Genomic DNA, 12,603 nt, shown 5'->3' with positions numbered 1-12,603 from the left:
TGTACAGATGAACGTGGTACCTTCAGGCATTTGGAAATTGCTCCCAAGACTTGTGGAATTGTGGAGGTCCACAGTTTTAGTTTTTTAGGTCTTGGCTGATTTTATTTGATTTTCCCATGATGTCAAGCAAAGAGGCACTGAGTTTGAAGGTAGGCCTTAAAATACATCCACAGGTACACCTCCAATTCAGTACACCTCCTATCAGAAGCTAATTGGCTAATTGTCTAAAGGATTGACATAATTTTCTGGAATTTTCCAAGCTGCTTAAAGGCACAGTTAACTTAGTACATGTAAACTTCTGACCCACTGGAATTGTGATATAGTCAATTAAAAGTGCAACAATCTGTCTGTAAACAATTGTTGGAAAAATTACTTGTGTCATGCACAAAGTAGATGTCCTAAACGACTTGCCAAAACTATAGTTTGCTAATATTAAATCTGTGGAGTGGTTAAAAAATTAGTTTGAATGACTTCAACCTAAGTGTATGTAAACTTCTGACTTCAACTGTATATATATATATATGAGAGAGAGAGAGAGAGAGAGAGAGAGAGAGTGTATACTGTATATAGTATATATAAAGCTTTGGGAGGTGGAACTAATTTTAATGGCTTTTTGTAAGAGTTTGTTGATTTGTCATCTTGAGGGCATCTTGATAGGAATGAACTGGAGATTAGCCCTGGTCTGCAGCCAAATAGGAACAGACGAATACAAACCCCAGCCTGTTCTCTTTGGGCTTCATTTCCTTATCTAACAGCCTTTCTGCTATAATCTACTCTCTCACTATTTCTCTCAAACCTCTTTCACTTGGCACATGATTTTTAACACTTACCAGTATTTTTATAGCTGTTTCCCCTCCTCTTCTCACCACTAACCCAGTTCCTTCCCTCGCTTCTTTGAACTCATCAATCCTGTCACTTTAAACAATTCTGACCGTCTCTCTGCTGCAGGGTCAGAAATGAATCAGGGCTCAGGACATAAATGCCACTGAAAGTGACAAAAATGCCCCAGATATTTCAAATGAATACCTTATGACATTTAAAACATATGTGACAACATCTCCTGACCTGACTTTCAAGAAGAATACCTTTGTCCTAAGAACACATTAAACCTTTTGGTACAAATCAGCCTTTATAAAATTGACCATTGTCTTAATGTATTCCAGTGTGGTTTGATTATGTTTGCCTATTTACCCTACATCTATGACAAAAAATATGGTGGTGAAAATTTACTTTGGATGTAAAGAATTAAAGAACTAAGATGAAGAACTTCTCTATTTCACAACTAGCCCCATATTCCACATATATGTGTGCGTGTGTGTGTGTGTGTGTGTGTGTGTGTGCGTGCGTGCGTGCGTGCGTGTGTGTGTGTGTGTATGTGTAAATAACTAATATGGAGTGGGTTTTAATGACAAAAACTAAAATCAGTTCTGAAAATTCCCCCAACAACACCAAAACTTGAAACAGCACACCAAAACCTACCATGATGTTAGCTGGCATAGAGGTTTAAAATTTAACACAGGGACTAGCCAGTTTTTAAAGGAATTCTAGCAGAGCATTGTTGTATTGTGCTGTAATATCTTTTAATATCATTATTTACATACTTTTGCATTTGATTGATATTGATATCATAATTAACAGCCACAACTGTTCAGTTTAAGAATATATTTCAGTTTCAAGTGACACTGAAATATGAATTTAAATTCCTTCAATTTACATTTTTGACATAAATGGACAACTAGTTTTGTTTTAATATAGTTAGGAGGGTAAATGCTGTCATAAAGGTTAAAAAAATGCCTGCCAAATATTGCCCCTTTTTTGCCATTTCTGACACTGCTCCACTGTAACCATACTCACTTTCTCTCTCTCTCTCTCTCTCTCTCTCTCTCTCTCTCTCTCTCTCTCTCTCTCTCTCTGTCTGTCTAACTGTGTGCAGCAGAACAGTAACAGATCATTGAGAAGTATTACCCTCACTGGGCAAAGTGGCTCAGGCACATAGCTGCCGAGCCCAATAATGACTTCTATAGGTTTAAACCACACAACTGGCACACAAATGGGAGAGTCCTCTCCCATTATAACAGTCTGAGTAAACAGCCAGTGAAAAAGAAGTCTCACCCAAAAAATAACCATGTCTCTTATGTCTGTGCATGTTCCCATTAACTGAAGATGTCAGAGCCAAACACAATACCACACAGAATTTTTAATGAGGACCAGCACACAATTTTACTGCAAGTTAAAAGGAATTTTCTAAAATGGATAGTTCTGTTGCTAAATTCTGATTGAATGAGCTGCGTAGTGAAATTACTATAAAAACACACCAGTCACCACACATTCTATAGTAATGCACCAATTTGTTTGCAACATTAAACAGCATACAGAAAAGAAAGAAGAAAAAAAAATGACAACATTAGACTTATTACTTGGTGGAGAAATTGTTTATTCCACTATTTGCTAATAATAAATCTAACTGTTCATTGAACATTGGAATCTTTATCAGATTGCTGTTGCAACTTGCAACCATTTCATAAAACTTTTACATCACATTGTGCTTACTAATTCCCCTTAACAATTGTAAATTCACTATAGTGCATGTATTGTACAATTGTAAATTCAATAAGCTCTTGTAGCTTATTGCTTTGATTTGAATAATCACATTTATTGATTGGCAATGTGAGATGGGTACATGCAGCAACAGTAATTTCTAAAGTGTTTTCAAAAGAAACTAATAGGCCTACTGAAAAACTCACAAATGATAAATCACAGAACAATGCATTGCGTTTGCATTGAGATTACTAGAGAAACCATGTCCTCTCTGTTTTTCTGTAAATGTAACAGTAAAGTAAAGCTGCAAAGTTCATATGCCAGCCCTCAAATGCCTGCAGTGTCAGCAATTTCCAGCTCCTGAAATCAAAATTTGACTCAGCATCAGATCTGAACCTGTCACAATACATTGATGCAGTTTATCCCTCTAGAGTGCTCGAGGGAGTATGTGTTCAAACCAATATGAGTTCCTTTCCTACAACCTTATGACACATGTATAAACAGTGGCCAATGGTGCAACACAGTGCATGGGTATAACTCAAACAGGCAAGATTAAGCCATAAAGAATCAACATACAGGTTCACAGTTCTGCCTATATAGCAAGGTAAAAAATAAAAAAATACAATAAAAAGCTTAAACCAAGCAAACATTAAAAAAAAAAATAAAAAAAAAATGACTATTTGCACTAGGTGTAAATAGCACCTGCCACACAGTGTTACTATTTGCACTCAAATAGACATGTGGAAACAAAGAAATTGAAGACAAAATGCACACCTAGTTTCACTATACTGGCGTGGGGTTTAACAATGATGTGAATGTGCTTTTTTTGTGCGGACGACCAGGGATCTAATTTGCCTCCTGTCTGCACTCTTAATATTTCCTATACTAATAATAATAAATATAAATGAATATACATTTTGATTTCCTCACAGTGATTTGGTTACGGTGAAGGTCGGGGTGTTGAGAGAAATGTTTGATCCAAGTAAAATTAACCAAGGTTTTGCTGTAGTTATATTGTAGTAACCATGTTTTTTGGCAGAAGCCATAGTTTTAAAGAGGCCCTATTATGCTTTTTGGGATTTTACCTTTCCTTTATTGTGTAACATAGCTCTTTGTGCATGTAAAAGGTCTGCAAAGTTACAAAGCACAAAGTCCACGCAAAAGGGAGTTATTCTCTCCCACAGACAACACTGCTCAAGAACTACAAGAAACGGCTAGTTTGTAGCCAGCCATTTCATCCATAAAGTATCTATGTCACTATGTAACACATTTGCATAATACCCGCCTAAGGGCTACTTTGGCCCACCCTCAAACAAACTTAGTTTTAGCTGAGGCCCAGATGAGTTGGGTTAGTGTTGTCACCATGTCGAGAAGACACTGTTTTCTTCACTGCAAAAGCAAAACCTCTTTGTTTTGACTTCCAAAAAGGCAGATGAATTGAAGAATCAGTGGTTAAAATTTATTTTAATTATTTAGCAGTACAACCACAACCAATGCTGATTTTTCAAGATGGTTACTCCTGAAAGATGGTGCAGTTCCCACTTTGTTGGGATAATCTGGCGCTTCAGAATCACAACCTGTAAGTATGCTTGATTATTTGTGTTGTAGCTACGGTGTACACCCAGTGCACAGCTGTAGGCCTCTGCTAACCTAGTTAGCTAATGTTATTGTGTTGAAATAATTTTGCTAATCAGCTGCGGGCCCACTTTTACCTACAGTCAGGGCTGGATTGGTAATCTGGCATACCGGGCATTTTCCCGGTGGGCCGACGCACTTTGGGGCCGATCAGGGGCGGACTGGCCATCGGGAGAACTGGCCAGTGGGCCGGCCGCAAAATGGCCGAATGGGCCACTATAAGCTGAAATGAGCCACCGCGTTATGCAGTATGGGCCACAAAACTGCGCCGCGATATGCCGAAGGGCATACCCCCCCAACAACTTTTGGGCCAGTTTCTATGTAAAATCCCGGGCCAATTTCTCTTCCCAGTCCACTCATGCCTACAGTTGTGTAGAATTATGCAGACTGTTTGTCATTCTTACTATCATGAATAGTGATCAAGTGTGGAGATGGATTTATTTTTACAAATAACATTTTACATTTTATGTCTGTAATCCACAGTAGTGCTCGATTAACCTGCTATGTAATGTTATTGTTTTGGTAAGGGCTTACTATTTAGCTGTGGGCCGGCTTTTACTAAACTGTGTAGCAAAATGGTCGATCTCAAGAGTCATATATAATTATATAATTACAAGCTGTAATGTTATGGCCTCCATAATTAGTCCACAGATAACTTGCTCACTAACTCTCTAATACACCCGGTAATGAGGGAGTAAGCCTCTGTTCTCTGTTCATAGCTCGGGCGAAAAAAGTTCGGTTACACCCATTCCAGCAAAAGATGACTAACTTAGATGCACTACGCGTCTTTTACTTGAAGCTTTGTTAGATTCACAGTAATCAACAGTGTACTTGTAAGAAAGCTACAAAATTAAAACTTACCACTGTGAAACATCCTGCTCAAGTCGTGCTTGCGAAGATGGTTAGGGTCAATCAGCTTGTTCTTCCAAACTTTTATTATCGGACTACAGCTGGTATGGCAAAAACCGACACCACTGTTACCATAGTTACAATAATGCTTACACGAAGCTTCATGAGCTGAAACTCAGTTGTGGTTTGGGGCATTACATTTCCGACACACGCTCTACACGGTTGACCAGTCACAACAGATAGGGCCAGCTGACCAACCAGAGCACACTGGGCTGTTCTGAAAGGGGGGCTTTAAAGAGACAGGAGGTAAATCAGAGCATTTCAGCCGGAGTATGAAGAATGGGGAAAATAAATGTACAGTATGAGAAAAACAATGTGTTTTTTGAACATTAAAGCATGTAAACCTATTCTAGTAGACCCCCAAAATAAAATTATGAACCTGTAAATTTGCATAATATGGGCTCTTTAATGCAATTAACCATGGTGTTCCAGTAATATGGTGTTTATATAGTAATCATGTTTAATTCTGTGGTTACTATGATTTTATTGCTAAATACCATGATGATACTATGGGGGTACTAGTCATACTGGTCAAGCTAAATTACTAAAAAAGAAATTCGGATGTCCATTCAGTTAAATGGGAAACATCAGGGTGGACATTCAGTGAATAAATTAGCCACTACATGGTCTGTGATTGATATCTAGGAAACATTTTTGTAAACTAATCTTTACAATTTTATTTCTGTTAACATAAATACTGTATATTGAAATTGTAATTTATATTAATTTCCCATATATCTTCCCATTACAGGGTGGACATGTTATGCTTGACCACATATGACTAACACCACAAAATAAAGGAAAACATAAATAAAAGTTATAAACTTCAGATAACTCAAAGTAATTTTGCAGAATGTAACACTAAACTCTTAAATGCATGTGGGGAAAAAAGTAGAAATCCAATGATTTAGCATTTATTTTTGTCAAAGATTTTTGACGTGCAGTTTTTGGGATATGAGAAAATGACATAGTGCAATAGAAAATTATTTCAGTTATTTAAAATGTAACTTTTAAACCCACAGAAGTGTGTAACAGTATAAAAAGGCTTTATTCTTTTTAACAAGCCTATCAAAATTGTAATTGGGTGAAATTAAACAATATAAATACCACACACACTTGTAATGGGGACTTAAATGACACAGAATTGTAGGAATGACCTCTATTTACAGGCGTTCCTGCACAAGACACTGCTTTACATTGAAAAACAGCTCGGACGACGCAAAAACGCGTTCAGTGCGAACATCCCCTACTAAACTTAAAATGAAAAAAACTTTAATACAACGACCAGGAAGAAGAGAGAAAGGGAGAGAAAAGGCTTAACATGAAAATAGTGTATTTCTCCTTGGATTAGTGTTGATGTTTTGGCAGTAAATAATGTTTATCATAAGGGAAATGTAAGAAAATCATGTTAAGTGTTTTAACTACACCTGTACTACTGTACTTTTATTTTGAATTAATACAGTAATGCAGTTTTTCTTACCTCTCTCTCTCTCTCTCTCTCTCTCTCTCTCTCTCTCTCTATCAGAAAGAGCTCTGACATATGCAAAACAATTTAATGGCATGTCATGAATAGGTGTGTTTACTGGTGTTTTTAAAGCCCAATGGTGGGAAACAATTAACATGCACTCGAATACTATATGATTTTGACAAAATTATCTTGCTTCTTACAGAAAACACGCGCAGCCGATATCTCACACAACTCACGTTTCAGGTCAATTTCTCTATTTGTGAAACATTCTCAGCATTTTGGGTGTGTGATGCTAAAATACAGGACAAATGGCATTGCGTATGGATTTCATACGGAACACAATTTTTTCCCTTAATTACGGGACGATTCCTTACTTTACAAGACGTTTGGCATATTTTGTTAATTAATTTTACCTGATACTGCTTCAGCGTGAAGGTGACTCTCTCTCTCTCCACTCACTGTCATAAATTCCCTCAGTCGATGATGGTGGCGACAACAGTTGTCAGGGGTGGAGAATGGCAGAATTCAAGTTATAATGCACCAATTACAACAAAGAATCTCCTGTTTCACAAAACAGCATCCAATACAGTTAAAGGGAAACTAATGACAGTAGATGATGGACTTCTGAAGCAGCAAAACAAGTGGGTATACAGAGGGTATATGTAAATATTGATCCTTAGAAGTCGTTACATGCAAACAGCCCTGGGAAAAACATAAGCATACGGTGTATACGTGTGTATGGCCCCAGCTACACCACTGGTTCCCTATCTGTCACTCACTCGACGTTGGTGTCGATGTAGTGACACTAGGGGTCACTCTTGGGAGCCCGAGACACCTCTGGTCTTTGATAAAAGGCCAGTGAAAATTGGCGAGTGGTATTTGTATGCCACTCCCCCGAACATACGGGTATAAAAGGAGCTGGTATGCAACCACTCATTCAGATTTTCTCTTCGGAGCCGAACGGTCATGCTCATTGAGCTGAATAGCACTGTTCATTCACCTCTGCTGGATCTGACGGCGCATTTCAGTGGCTTCTCCCTCCTCTGCACTGGTGCACTGCAGAGAATGCCCCTGGGCGCTTCGGCAGAAAAACTAGAGAGTATATTTTCTAAAAGAGCGTTTTTCCCCTCTAAAAGAGTATATTTCTCTAAAAGAGCGCACACACGGAACGTCTTTTTAAAATCGCGTCTTTCTAAAGATGCCTTTCCGTTCGTGTGTTATTCCTGGTTGCGGTCGTTTTCTCTCAACTTCGGATGGTCATGATCGCTGTCTTTCGTGTCTGGGCGCGACCCACACGGAGGCAGCGTTTATGAATGGTTCATGTTCTCACTGCGAGAACATGACCATGGCAACGTTGCGGTCGCGGCTTGCTTTCGTAAGGAAGCAAGCCACCCCAGCGGCTCCCCGCCTTGGTCCTCCTACCTACGGGTTTGAGGTCAGCGCGGATGGCGCTGGGGGCGATTTGGGGATCTCAATGGGATCGCCTCCGCCGGGTATCCCCCGCGGACCTCCCATTCCCCAGCATGCTTGTCTGCCCCAATCGGGCTTCCAGATGAGTTCGCCAGCTCATCGCACGGCGAGTCTGGCTTCTTGTTCGAGGCCCGCGAAGATGATGAGCTCTCGAGCGCAGCATCGGAGAGCGGGCTTGTCCAGTCGGACGCAGAAGCCTCAGCTGGGCTTCCCCCTTCGGGGACGGTCGACCAGTTACAGGCCGATGCCGAAATGACGGACATGCTTTCCCGGGCGGCCATGAGCGTCGGGCTAGAGTGGAACCCTCCGCTCTCCCCTGAACCCTCGCGTCTTGATGATTGGTTTCTGGGCTCGCGGCGCCGCTCAGACCAGCCGCGCCCCGCTCCAGTGCCATTCTTCCCGGAAGTGCATGAGGAGCTGACGAAGTCGTGGGAGGCACCTTTTACTGCCCGACCCCGACTCCACAGTTCCCCCGCTCTCACTACCCTCGATGGCGGGGTGGCCAGGGGCTATATACGGCGATTCCCCCGGTGGATAAGGGCTCGCGGTGCACTTATGTCCGCAGAGCGCCGCCACCTGGTGTGGACGCCCTAAGCTCCCCTCCAAGTCCTGTAGGCTCACGTCGTCCCTGACGGCCAAGGCCTACAGCGCTGCTGGACAAGCCACCTCTGCCCTGCACGCCATGGCTCTCCTGCAGGTCCACCAAGCCAAGGCACTGAAAGAAATGCACGAGGGTAGTTCCGCCCCAGATTTGATGCAGGAACTGTGCTCGGCGACCGACCTCGCCCTCCGGGCGACGAAGGTCACAGCGCGGTCTCTCGGGCGGACGATGGCCACACTAGTGGTCCAGGAGCGCCACCTGTGGCTCAACCTGGTCGAGATGGGCGAGGCCGACAAGACACGGTTCCTTGCTGCCCCCATTTCCCAGGTGGGCCTATTCGGCGACACCGTTGAGGACTTTGCCCAGCAGTTCTCGACGGTAAAGCAGCAGACAGAGGCAATCCGGCACATCCTGCCCCGGCGCACCCCATCTGCTCGTTGCCAAGGGCGTCTCCCTGCGGTGACTGCACCGGCTCCGCCGCAGTCCACCCCTCCGGCCTGGCCGCGGCGTGGAGCCCACCACAGGAAGCTGACACTATCCGTCTCACAGCCGGCACCGAAGAACCCATGGAGGTCTTCGAAGTGCCCCTGAGACGGGCAACCCAGGGACGAGGGAACCCACTCACCTGGAGCTGTAGAAAGACCACTCCATCCCCCGGTGGAGGGCCGGGTGGAAAATCTTTTGTTGCCTTTTTGTTTGATTTCGCTGCATGCCCAAGTGGCTGCAGTACCCAACAGTTCAACAAAAGAGCGGCTTCCTTCCTCCCTGGGTCACATACCCGGTGTGTACGGTCGTCACCACGACTACCATCCACGGGCTTTATCTTGCAGGATTGGCGCTCCAGCGGTGCCCTTTCTGCCCCTGAGCTCACAGCTGTGGCACAAATCGACCCCCGATGTGACAGCCTCCACGGGTCGTGAGGACAGGCCTCTTCCTCCCCCATCCAAGGCTGTTCCTGGGGTGGTCACAAGGAGCCAGATAAGTGCTTCGATGTCCCTAGACTCAGCACGGCACGACGTGCTGTGGCACCTTGCGCTCCGCCCCGCCGCGAGGCCCCACCTGCCGGTACGTCCGACGATGTTGTCCCCTTGGTCCCCCTCGCACGGAATTTGGACGCATGGCTTGCGCTTCCCAATCCATCGCGGTGGTTGATCCAGACCGTCCGACTCGGCTACGCGATTCAGTTCGCCAGGCGCCCGCCCAGGTTCAGCGGTATTCACTTCACCTTCGTCAAGGGTGAAAATACTGTTACCTTGCGCGTGGAAATCGCTACCCTCCTACAGAAGGGCACGATAGAACCTGTCCCTCCAGCCGAGATGAAGAAAGGGTTTTACAGCCCCTACTTCATCGTACCAAAGAAAGGCAGTGGGTTGCGGCCAATCTTGGACCTGCGAGTACTGAACCGGGCTTTACACAGACTCCCGTTCAAGATGCTGACGCAAAGACGTATTTTAGCGAGCGTCCAGCATCAAGATTGGTTTGCGGCGGTAGACCTGAAGGACGCGTACTTTCACGTCTCGATCCTTCCTCGACACAGACCCTTCCTGCGGTTCGCATTCGAGGGTCGGGCGTATCAGTACAAAGTCCTCCCTTTCAGCCTGTCCCTGTCTCCTCGCGTCTTTACAAAGATCGCAGAGGCTGCCCTTGCCCCGTTAAGGGAGGTGGGCATTCGCATTCTCAACTATCTCAACGACTGGCTAATCTTAGCTCACTCTCGAGACGTGTTATGCGCACACAGGGACCTGGTGCTCTCGCACCTCAGCCGACTAGGGCTTTGGGTCAACTGGGAAAAGAGCAAACTCCTCCCAGTTCAGAGCATCTCTTTTCTCGGTTTGGAGTTGGACTCAGTCTCCCTGATGGCACGCCTTACGAACGAGCGCACCCAGTCGGTGCTGACCTGTTTGAAGGCGTTCAAACAGAAAACAGTGGTTCCACTGAAACTTTTTCAGAGGCTCCTGGGGCATATGGCATCCTCGGCGGTGGCCACCCCACTCGGGTTGATGCATATGAGGCCGCTTCAGCACTGGCTCCAGACTCGAGTCCCAAGACAGGCATGGCACCACGGGACACACCGCGTGGCCATTACGTCGGTCTGTCACCGTCTTTTCAGCCCTTGGACCGACCTCTCGTTTCTACGAGCAGGTGTTCCCCTAGAACTGGTCTCCAGGCGCGTCATGGTCACGACAGATGCCTCCAAAATGGGCTGGGGTGCTGTTTGCAATGGGCACGCAGCCACCGGCCTCTGGACGGGTCCGTGGCTGCGTTGGCAAATCAACTGCCTCGAGTTACTGGCAATTCTGCTCGCCCTGCGGAGGTTCCGGCCGTTGATCCAGGGCAAGCACGTGCTAGTTTGGACAGACAGCATGGCAGTGGTAGCATATGTCAACCACCAAGGCGGTCTGCGCTCCCGCTGTATGTCACAACTCGCCCGCCGTCTCCTCCTCCAGAGTCAGCAGCACCTCAAGTCGCTGCAAGCCACTCATATCCCGGGAAACCTCAAAGCTACAGCGGATGCGCTGTCACGGCAGGTTTCCCGCAGGGGAGAGTGGAGACTCCACCCCCAGGTGGTCCAGCTGATTTGGAGTCGATTCGGTCAGGCACAGGTGGACCTGTTCACCTCTCAAGAATCCTCCCACTGCCCGCTCTGGTACGCCCTCACCGAGGCTCCCCTCGGCATAGACGCGCTGGCACACAACTGGCCCCCTGGCATTCGCAAATACGCATTTCCCCCAGTGAGCCTACTTGCACAGACTCTGTGCAAGGTCAGGGAGGATGAGGAGCAGGTCGTCCTGGTAGCACCCTACTGGCCCACCCAGATATGGTTCTCGTACCTCACGCTCCTCGCGACAGCTCCCCCCTGGCAAATTCCCCTGAGGAAGGACCTTCTTTCTCAGGGATGGGGCACCCTCTGGCACCCGCGCCCAGACCTCTGGAATCTCCATGTCTGATCCCTGGACGGGACGCAGAAGACCTAGGTGGCCTACCACCCGTGGTGGTAGACACAATCACTCAGGCTAGGGTCCCCTCTACGAGGTGCCTGTATGCCTTGAAGTGGCGTCTGTTCACTAAGTGGTGTTCTTCTCGACACGAAGACCCCCAGAGATGCGCAGTCAGATCAGTGCTTTCCTTCCTGCAGGAGAGGTTGGAAGGGAGGCTGTCCCCTTCCACCTTGAAGGTGTACGTTGCTGCCATAGCAGCACACCACGACGCAGTTGACGGTAAGTCCTTAGGGAAGCACGACCTGATCATCAGGTTCCTAAGAGGCGCTAGGAGGCTGAATCCCTCCAGACCGCCCCTCGTTCCCTCATGGGATCTCTCCGTAGTTCTTCAGGGCCTACAGAGAGCCCCCTTTGAGCCTTTGCAGTCAGTCGAGCTTAAGGCACTCTCCCTGAAGACTGCCCTCCTGACTGCGCTCGCTTCCATCAAGAGGGTAGGTGACCTGCAAGCGTTCTCTGTCAGCGAGACGTGCCTGGTGTTCGGTCCGGGCTATTCTCACGTGATCCTGAGACCCCGACCGGGCTATGTGCCCAAGGTTCCCACCACTCCTTTTAGGGACCAGGTGGTGAACCTGCAAGCGCTGCCCCAGGAGGAGGCAGACCCAGCCCTGGCGTTGCTGTGTCCGGTGCACGCTTTGCACATCTATTTTGATCGCACGCAGAGCTTTAGACTCTCTGAGCAGCTCCTTGTCTGCTTTGGTGCACAGCGGAAAAGAAGCGCTGTCTCCAAGCAGAGGATCGCCCACTGGCTTGTTGATGCCATATCTATGGCATATCTTGCCCAAGACATGCCGCCCCCGGTAGGGCTACGAGCCCATTCTACCCGTGGTGTAGCAGCTTCTTGGGCCCTGGCCAGAGGTGCCTCTCTAACAGACATTTGTAGAGCAGCGGGCTGGGAAACACCCAACACCTTTGCAAGGTTCTACAACCTCCGGGTGGAACCGGTTTTGTCCCAGGTAGTGGCACGCAACCTAAGCGGATAAGCC

General features: G+C 46.3%; 1 protein-coding gene across 2 annotated transcripts in view; it reads right to left on the bottom strand.

The window, feature by feature from the left end:
* LOC127441518 (probable cationic amino acid transporter) overlaps window positions 1-12,603 on the bottom strand; it is a 51,421-nt gene that overhangs the window by 22,936 nt on the left and 15,882 nt on the right. The window contains exon 2 of one of the 2 annotated variants that reach the window (XM_051699044.1): window positions 6,964-7,008. The exons of the other annotated variant lie outside the window; for it this stretch is intronic. The gene's annotated coding sequence lies outside the window, so the exon portion shown is untranslated. The remainder of the gene's footprint in view (window positions 1-6,963; window positions 7,009-12,603) is intronic. 2 annotated transcript variants of the gene reach the window in all.

The sequence above is a fragment of the Myxocyprinus asiaticus genome, chromosome 5, assembly GCF_019703515.2.
Source record: "Myxocyprinus asiaticus isolate MX2 ecotype Aquarium Trade chromosome 5, UBuf_Myxa_2, whole genome shotgun sequence".
NCBI classification, from domain to species: Eukaryota; Metazoa; Chordata; class Actinopteri; order Cypriniformes; family Catostomidae; genus Myxocyprinus; species Myxocyprinus asiaticus.
The sequence above is the reverse complement of the archived record's forward strand: the minus strand, read 5'-3'. Positions and strand labels throughout refer to the sequence as shown.